The sequence below is a fragment of the Arachis stenosperma genome, chromosome 4 (genome assembly GCF_014773155.1).
Source record: "Arachis stenosperma cultivar V10309 chromosome 4, arast.V10309.gnm1.PFL2, whole genome shotgun sequence".
NCBI classification, from domain to species: Eukaryota; Viridiplantae; Streptophyta; class Magnoliopsida; order Fabales; family Fabaceae; genus Arachis; species Arachis stenosperma.
Genome location: NC_080380.1, coordinates 139,187,033 through 139,197,345, shown reverse-complemented (window position 1 = coordinate 139,197,345; position 10,313 = coordinate 139,187,033). Strand labels below are relative to the sequence as shown.

Below are 10,313 nucleotides of genomic sequence, written 5' to 3'. Positions count from 1 at the left end.
CCATTTGAGTCTGCCTGACTGAGATTTACAAGGTGACCATAGCTTGCTTCATACCAACAATCTCCGTGGGATCGACCCTTACTCGCGTAAGGTTTATTACTTGGACGACCCAGTGCACTTGCTGGTTAGTTGTGCGAAGTTGTGTAATGCCATGGAATTGAGCTACCAAGTTCTTGGAGTTCATGACCGGGGATTATGAGAGTTGTGAAAAGTATTGTTCACAATTTCGCGCACCATCCACTTCTGTCTTCTACTTTTCTTTTCCTCTGACACCTCAAGGAATCTCTATACTGTGACATAGAGGATTCCACATTTTCTTGTTCTCTTCTCTTTCATATGAGCAGGAACAAAGACAAAAGCATTCTTGTTGAAGCTGACCCTGAACCTGAAAGGACCTTGAAGCGAAAGCTAAGAGAAGCTAAGGCACAACTCTCTGTAGAGGACCTAACAGAAATCTTCAAAGAAGAAGAACACATGGCAGCCGAAAACAACAACAATGCAAACAATGCAAGGAAGGTGCTGGGTGACTTTACTGCACCTACTCCCGACTTCTATGGGAGAAGCATCTCTATCCCTGCCATTGGAGCAAACAACTTTGAGCTTAAGCCTCAATTAGTTTCTCTAATGCAACAGAATTGCAAGTTTCATGGACTTCCATTGGAAGATCCTCATCAGTTTTTAGCTGAATTCTTGCAAATCTGTGACACTGTCAAGACTAATGGGGTAGACCCTGAGGTCTACAGACTTATGCTATTCCCTTTTGTTGTAAGAGACAGAGCTAGGACATGGTTGGACTCACAACCTAAAGAAAGCCTGGACTCATGGGAAAAGCTAGTCAATGCCTTCTTGGCAAAGATCTTTCCACCTCAAAAATTGAGTAAGCTTAGAGTGGAAGTCCAAACCTTCAGACAGAAGGATGGAGAATCCCTCTATGAAGCTTGGGAAAGATACAAACAATTGATCAGAAAATGTCCTTCTGACATGCTTTCTGAATGGAGCATCATAGGTATTTTCTATGATGGTCTCTCTGAACTATCCAAGATGTCTTTGGATAGCTCTGCTGGAGGATCTCTTCATTTGAAGAAGACGCCTACAGAAGCTCAAGAGCTAATTGAAATGGTTGCAAATAACCAATTCATGTACACTTCTGAAAGGAATCCTGTGAACAATGGAACTAATCAGAAGAAAGGAGTTCTTGAGATTGATACTCTGAATGCCATTTTGGCTCAGAACAAGATATTAACTCAACAAGTCAATTTGATTTCTCAAAGTCTGTCTGGAATGCAAAATGCACCAAGCAGTACTAAGGATGCTTCATCTGAAGAAGAAGCCTATGATCCTGAGAACCCTTCAATGGAAGAGGTGAATTACTTAGGAGAACCCTATGGAAACACCTATAATTCTTCATGGAGAAATCATACAAATTTCTCATGGAAGAATCAAGAGAAACCTCAACAAGGTTTCAATAACAATAATGGTGGAAGAAACAGGTTTAGCAATGGCAAGCCTTTTCCATCATCTTCTCAGCAATAGATAGAGAATTCTAAGCAGAGCCCCTCTGACTTAGCAACCATGGTCTCTGATCTAATCAAAACTACTCAAAGTTTCATGACTGAAACAAGGTCCTCCATTAGGAACTTGGAGGCACAAGTGGGACAGCTGAGCAAGAAAGTTACTGAACTCCCTCCTAGTACTCTCCCAAGCAACACAGAAGAAAATCCAAAAGGAGAGTGCAAGGCCATCAACATGGCCGAATATGGAGAGGAAGGAGAGGAAGTGAACGCCACTGAGGAAGACCTCAATGGGCGTGCACTGACCTCCACTGAGTTCCCCAATGAGGAACCATGGGAATCTGAGGCTCAAAATGAGACCATAGAGATTCCACTGGACTTACTTAGCTCTGATGAGTATTCTTCCTCTGAAGAGGATGAGTATGTCACTGAAGAGCAAGTTGCTAAATACCTTGGAGCAATCATGAAGCTAAATGACAAGTTATTTGGAAATGAGACTTGGGAGAACGAACCTCCTTTGCTCACCAAAGAACTGGATGACTTGTCTAGGCAGAAATTACCTCAAAAGAGACAAGATCCTGGGAAGTTTTCAATACCTTGTACCATAGGCACCATGACCTTCAAGAAGGCTCTGTGTGACTTAGGGTCAAGTGTGAACCTCATGCCTCTCTCCGTAATGGAGAAGCTAGGGATCTTTGAGGTGCAAGCTGCAAGAATCTCATTAGAGATGGCAGACAACTCAAGAAAACAAGCTCATGGACTTGTAGAGGATGTTTTGGTGAAGATTGAAGACCATTACATCCCTGCTGATTTCATAGTCCTAGAGACTGGGAGGTGCATGGATGAAACCATCATCCTTGGCAGACCCTTCCTAGCCACAGCAAAAGCTGTGATTGATGTTGATAGAGGCGAACTGATCATGCAAGTGAATGAAGAATCCTTTGTGTTCAAGGCTCAAGGATATCCCTCTATCACCATGGAGAGGAAGCATGAAGAGCTTCTCTCAAATCAGAGTTAAACAGAGCCCCCACAATCAAACTCTAAGTTTGGTGTTGGGAGGCCACAACCAAACTCTAAGTTTGGTGTTGAACCCCCACATTCAAACTCTAAGTTTGGTGTTGGGAGGTTCCAACATTGCTCTGAGAAAATGTGAGGCTCCATGAGAGCCATCTGTCAAGCTACTGACATTAAAGAAGCGCTTGTTGGGAGGCAACCCAATGTTATATTTTATCTAGTTTCTTTTGTTATTTTATGTTTTTTGTAGGTTGATGATCATGAGAAGTCACAAAATCAATTGAAAAAGCAAAAACAGAATGAAAAACAGGAAGAAAAATAGCACACCTTGGAGGAAGAACTTACTGGCGTTTAAACGCCAGTAAGGCTAGCAGGTGGGCGTTTAACGCCCAGTCTGGCACCATTCTGGGCGTTTAACGCCAGAAAGGGGCACCAGACTGGCGTTAAACGCCAGAAAAGGGCAAGCTCCTGGCGTTAAACGCCAGAAATGGGCACCAGCCCGGCGTTTAACGCCAGAAATGCTCAAAACGTGATTTTGCATGCCATTTGGTGCAGGGATGACTTTTCCTTGACACCTCAGGATCTGTGGACCCCACAGGATCCCCACCTACCCCACCACTCTCTCTCTCTTCTTCCCCATTCATCAATCACCTCAACACCTCTTCCCAAAAAAAAAAAAGAAAAAAAACCTTCACCTATCAAATCCCTTCTTTCTCTTCACCACTCATATCCATCCTTCATAAACCCCACCTACCTCACCATTCAAATTCAAACCACTTTACCCACCCAAACCCACCCATAATGGCCGAACCACAAAGCCATCTCCCTCTCCTCCATTTCTTCTTCTTCTACTCTCTTCTTTCTTCTTTTGCTCGAGGACGAGCAAACCTTTTAAGTTTGGTGTGGTAAAAGCATTGCTTCTTATTTTTCCATAACCATTGATGACATCCAAGGCCGGAGAAACCTCTAGAAAGAGGAAAGGGAAGGCAAAAGCCTCCTCCTCCGAGTCATGGGAGATGGAGAGATTCATCTCAAGGGTGCATCAAGACCACTTCTATGAAGTTGTGGCCATGAAGAAGGGTCAACTTTGATCAAAGGTTGGACCAAGTCCTCATAGATATTTATGAAGAGGGCGCTCAATGAAAGAGAGATTCAAGAGGGAAGCCAGTTCAACTGAGAAGGCATGACCTCAAGCCCATCACTAAGAAAAGGATGGAGCACACAAGAGACCCCACTCATCATGAGATCCCTGAGATACCTCAAGGGATGCACTTTCCTCCATAAAACTATTGGGAGTAAATCAACACCTCCCTAGGAGAATTGAGTTCCAACATGGGACAACTAAGGGTGGAGCATCAAGAACACTCCATCATCCTCCATGAAATTAGAGAAGATCAAAGAATCATGAGAGAGGAGCAACAAAGACAAGGAAGAGACATTGAGGAGCTCAAGCACTCCATAGGATCTTCAAGAGGAAGAAAGAGCCGCCATCACTAAGGTGGACCCGTTCTTTAATCTCCTTGTTCTTTATTTTCCTGTTTTTCGAAATTTTCATGCTTATGTTTGTCTATGTTTGTGCCTTATGATCATTAGTGTCTTAGTGTCTATGCCTTAAAGTTATGAATGTCCTATGAATCCATCACCTTTCTTAAATGAAAACTGTTTTTATCACAAAAGAACAAGAAGTACAGGATTTCGAATTCATCTTTAAAACTAGCTTAATTAGTTTGATGTGGTGACAATACTTTTTGTCTTCTGAATGTATGCTTAAACAGTGCATATGTCTTTTGAATTTGTGGTTCATGAATGTTGGCTCTTGAAAGAATGATGAAAAGGAGACATGTTACTGAGGATCTGAAAAATCATAAAAATGATTCTTGAAGCAAGAAAAAGCAGTGAATACAAAAAAAAAGAAAAAAAAAAGGAGAAAAACGAAAAAGAAAAAAAAGGGAGGAAAGAAAAAGAAAAGAAAAAGAAAGAAATAAAGTTGTGATCCAAGGCAAAAAGAGTGTGCTCAAGAACCCTGGACACCTCTAATTGGGGACTTTAGCAAAGCTGAGTCACAATCTGAAAAGGTTCACCCAATTATGTGTCTGTGGCATGTATGTATCCGGTGGTAATACTGGAAGACAGAGTGCTTTGGGCCACGGCCAAGACTCAATAAGTAGCTGTGTTCAAGAATCATCATACTAACTAGGAGAATCAATAACACTATCTGGATTCTGAGTTCCTAAAGAAGCCAATCATTCTGAGTTTCAAAGGATAAAGTGAGATGCCAAAACTGTTCGGAGGCAAAAAGCTACTAGTCCCGCTCATCTAATTTGGAGCTAAGTTTCATTGATAATTTGGAGTCTATAGTATATTCTCTTCTTTTTATCTTATTTGATTTTCAGTTGCTTGAGGACAAGCAACAATTTAAGTTTGGTGTTGTGATGAGCGGATAATTTGTACCATTTTTGGCATTGTTTTTAGTATGTTTCTAGTAGGATTTAGTTAGTTTTTAGTATATTTTTATTAGTTTTTAGTTAAAATTCACTTTTCTGGACTTTACTATGAGTTTGTGTGTTTTTCTGTGATTTCAGGTATTTTCTGGCTGAAATTGAGGGACCTGAGCAAAAATCTGATCCAGAGACTGAAAAGGACTGCAGATGCTGTTGGATTCTGACCTCCCTGCACTCGAAGTGGATTTTCTGGAGCTACAGAAGCCCAATTGGCGCGCTCTCAACGGCGTTAGAAAGTAGACATCCTGGGCTTTCCAGTAATATATGATAGTCCATACTTTGCCCAATATTTGATGGCCCAAACCGGCGTTCAAAGTCACCCTCAGAAATTCCAGCGTTAAACGCCGGAACTGGCACCTAAATGGGAGTTAAACGCCCAAACTGGCATAAAAGCTGGCGTTTAACTCCAAGAAGAGTCTCTACACGAAATTTCTTCATTGCTCAGCCCAAGCACACACCAAGTGGGCCCGGAAGTGGATTTTTATGTCATTTACTCATCTCTGTACACCCTAGGCTACTAGTTTTCTATAAGTAGGACCTTTTACTATTGTATTGAGATATCGGGGTAGCTATCTTCATTTTATGCTATCTTAGATCATTGGGAGGCTGGCCATTCGGCCATGCCTAGACCTTGTTCTTATGTATTTTCAACGGTGGAGTTTCTACACACCATAGATTAAGGTGTGGAGCTCTGCTGTACCTCGAGTATTAATGCAATTACTATTGTTCTTCTATTCAATTCCGCTTGTTCTTTGTCCAAGATATCACTTGTTCTTCAACTTGATGAATGTGATGATCCGTGACACTCATCATCATTCTCACTTATGAACAAAGTGACTGACAACCACTTCTGTTCTACAAGCAACAAGGCTCTAGTGTTTATCTCTTGGATTCTTTAACCGGAATCTTCGTGGTATAGGCGAGAACTGATGGCGGCATTCAAGAGAATCCGGAAGGTCTAACCTTGTCTGTGGTATTCTGAGTAGGATTCAATGATTGAATGACTGTGACGTGCTTCAAACTCCTAGCAGGCGGGGCGTTAGTGACAGACGCAAAAGGATCACTGGATTCTATTCCGGCCTGACCGAGAACCGACAGCTGATTAGCCATATGCTGTGACAGAGCATAGGAACGTTTTCACTGAGAGGATGGGAGGTAGCCACTGACAACAGTGAAACCCTACATAAGCTTGCCATGGAAAGGAGTAAGAAGGATTGGATGAAGACAGTAGGAAAGCAGAGAGACAGAAGGGAAGGCATCTTCATACGCTTATCTGAAGTTCCTACCAATGAATTACATAAGTACCTCTATCTTTATCTTTATGCTTTATTCGTATATCACTATACCCATTTGAGTCTGCCTGACTAAGATTTACAAGGTGACCATAGCTTGCTTCATACCAACAATCTCCGTGGGATCGACCCTTACTCACGTAAGGTATTACTTGGACGACCCAGTGCACTTGCTGGTTAGTTGTGCAAAGTTGTGTAGTGATCACAATTTCGCGCACCATTAGGCAAGCAGAAAAGAGTGTTTGGGTGTTCAAGAGTATTAAACAATAAATTCAGAAAATTGGAAGACATGTATGTAAATAAGTTGAGAACCAAATATGGAGAAATAGTTAAGACTTCAGAGTTATCTATTTTCCTGATTGATTTTTCTTATTAACTATTTTAATCATGCAAGATTTAATTCATGGCAAACTATATGTGACTAGACCCTAATTCCTTAGACCTTCCTAGTCTCCTCTAAAATTCATCAACTGCCAATTCCTTGGTCAATTAATTCCAATTAGAGGGTGAAGATTAATTCTAGTTATTATGCCACAAGAATCCTAATTATCCAAATGTAAGGGGATTATATGTTACGTATCCCATTAAATACAAACAATTAGAAATTAAGGAGAATATGTTTTCAAGCTGTTGTTCAAGTACAAAGCTTTTCCAAGTTATACAAGAACTCAATTAGAAAGAAGGTAATACTTCCGTTCCACCCAAATTCATAAGATAAAGAACGAAAACAATTCTTGAAATATAAATCAAAACATGAATTAAAATAGAAAAATAATAGTATTAATTCATACAGTAGACAGAGCTCCTAACCTTAACAGTGGAGGTGATGCACGAAATTGCAATCACACTTTTGCAATCCCGCACAACTAACCAGCAAGTGCACTGGGTCGTCCAAGTAATACCTTGCGTGAGCAAGGGTCGATCCCACGGAGATTGTCGGCTTGAAGCAAGCTATGGTTATCTTGTAAATCTTAGTCAGGATATCAGAAATTATCAGGATTGATTGTAAAAAGCAAAAGAACATGAAATGGTTACTTGTATTGCAGTAATGGAGAATAGGCTGGGGTTTTGGAGATGCTCCATCTTCTGAATCTCTGCTTTCCTACTGTCTTCTTCATCAAACACGCAAGGCTCCTTCCATGGCAAGCTGTATGTAGGGTTTCACCGTTGTCAGTGGCTACCTCCCATCCTCTCATTGGAAATGTTCAACGCACCCTATTACGGCACGGCTATCCATCTGTCGGTTCTCAATCAGGCCGGAATAGAATCCAGTGATTCTTTTGCGTCTGTCACTAACGCCCCGCCTTCAGGAGTTTGAAGCACGTCACAGTCATTCAGTCATTGAATCCTACTCAGAATACCACAGACAAGGTTTAGACCTTCCGGATTCTCTTGAATGCCGCCATCAGTTCTAGCTTATACCACGAAGATTCTGGTTAAGGAATCCAAGAGATAACTACTCAATCTAAGATAGAACAGAGGTGGTTGTCAGGCACATGTTCATAGTTGAGAATGATGATGATTGTCACGGATCATCACATTCATCCGGATTAAGAACAAGTATTATCTTGGAATGGAAGCAAGCATGATTGAATAAGAAACAGTAGTAATTGCATTAATCCATCAAGACACAGCAGAGCTCCTCACCCCCAACCATGGGGTTTAGAGACTCATGCTGTGGAATGTACACAAAGAAACGTGTAAAAATGTCATGAGGTCATAAGGTAGGAATACAATGTCAAAAGATCCTATTAATAGTAAACTAGTCACCTAAGGTTTTACAGAAATGAGTAAATGACAGAAAAATCCACTTCCGGGCCCACTTGGTGTGTGCTTGGGCTGAGCAATGAAGCAAATTCGTGTAGAGACCTTTTCTGGAGTTAAACGCCAGCTTTCATGCCAGTTTGGGCGTTTAACTCCAAGTTTTATGCCAGTTCCGGCGTTTAACGCTGGAATTTCTGAGGCCGAATTGCTACGCCGGTTTGGGCCATCAAATCTTGGGCAAAGTATGGACTATCATATATTGCTGGAAAGCCCAGGATGTCTACTTTTCAATGCCGTTGAGAGCGCGCCAATTGGGCTTCTGTAGCTCCAGAAAATCCACTTCGAGTGCAGGGAGGTCAGAATCCAACAGCATCTGCAGTCCTTTTCAGTCTCTGGATCAGATTTTTGCTCAGAACCTTCAATTTCAGCCAGAAAATACCTGAAATCACAGAAAAACACACAAACTCATAGTAAAGTCCAGAAAAGTGAATTTTAACTAAAAACTAATAAAAATATACTAAAAACTAACTAGATCATACTAAAAACATACTAAAAACAATGCCAAAAAGCGTACAAATTATCCGCTCATAAGGAGGTTTAGTTGCTCATGGTTCAGAGAGAAAATAAGGATTCTGGTAAACTGTAAAATTACGGAATGTAAATTGGCATAGAATTTCCTAATGGAATCCCCCTACTAGAAGAGAAGTTTCTCCTTTTTATATCTAATACTCATTAAATTTAAAAATATATTTTCTAAAATTAAAATAATATCTTTTCCTATTTTAAAATCAAATTTGAATTTAAATCAGAATTAATTATAGCAATCAACAAGTCTTCAATTGAATGATGGGGACCACTTGATTCCTTCACTTTGCAGCCTTTGATCTGTGCCTTCTGTGCTAAAAACTGGGCCAAAAGCAGCCCAGAAATCGCTGGGGGTGAATTCTGAGTTTGCAGTACGTCGCGCATGTCACGCGTATGCGCTAGGTGCGCGTGCACGCCGATGGACTTTTCGCCAATGTGCGCGTGCGCGTGATGTGCGCGTGCGCGCCCTTAAACGCCACATCAAATATGACAAAATATATATCGTCGCGAAGCTCCGGATGTTAGCTTTCTAATGCAACTAGAACCCCTTATTTGGACCTCTGTAGCTCAAGTTATGATTGATTGAATGTGAAGAGTTTCAGCTTGACAGCTTTGCGATTCCTTCTACTTTTGCATGCTTCCTTTCCATCAAATCCAGCCAAATGCTACCTAAAATAATCAGAATTCGCACAAGACTCAAAGTAGCATCCATAGTGGCTAAAAGATAATTAATTCTTGCTTAAACTCATCAATTTAAATGCAAATTCACTAGGAAAAGATAGGAAAGATGCTCACGCATCACAATATAGCAAAGAAACAAATGTGAGTCCGACCTCAAAATCACTTTCAATCAGACAGACATATGCTCGGCCACACCAAATTTAGATGATCCAGTGCAGATGTTAAAATGAAAATATTTGAAAAACTTGTGCAACCCTCATCCGGAGAACTAGTCGGATTCTCCGGAGAAAGGGTTCCGATTAAAGGTTATATATGGCTAAAAACGACGATGGGAGAAGCTTCATTGTCACGGACCATTGATGTACAATACCTTATAGTTGACTTCCCCAGTCCTTACAACATTATTCTTGGAAGACCTGCTCTGAACATGTTCAGGGCAGTAGTATCCACTTTTCACCTATGTGTTAAGTTTCAGGCACAAGACAGCAAGATCGTGACGCTCCACTCAGACCACCAACAAGCTCGGAAATGTTACAATGCAAGCCTAAAGAGGTTGGACACAAGACAGAAATATCAACAAGAAGTCAAAGCAATTCACAGCACAAACGAGGTATTATCCCTGGCCGAGTTTGACCTTCGAGGGGGCACCCAGAAGAGGCTTCAACCAGCAGATGAGCTCCAGGAAGTTTCACTGACATCAACACCAGAACAGGTCACATACATCGGCCAAGCACTCCAAGGACAAGAGAGGTTAGAACTCATAAAGGTATTACAAGCCAACGCCGATCTATTCGCCTGGACCCCAGCAGATATGCCAGGCATAGACTCAGACATCATTTGCCACAAGCTCATCGTCGACAAACCAGTCCGAACTATAGCTCAAAAGAAAAGAAACCTCGGAGCAGAAAAATCAAAGGCATCCATAGAAGAAACCAGAAAGCTCCTCAACGACAACTTCAACAAAG

At 41.3% G+C, this 10,313-nt stretch overlaps 1 non-coding gene across 1 annotated transcript; it reads right to left on the bottom strand.

Annotated features, from left to right (window-relative positions):
* Positions 1 to 879: 879 nt before the first annotated feature.
* On the bottom strand, positions 880 to 987 carry LOC130978795 (small nucleolar RNA R71). The gene has a single exon (XR_009086409.1). It is a non-coding gene; the product is annotated as a small nucleolar RNA R71 (small nucleolar RNA).
* Positions 988 to 10,313: the final 9,326 nt, after the last annotated feature.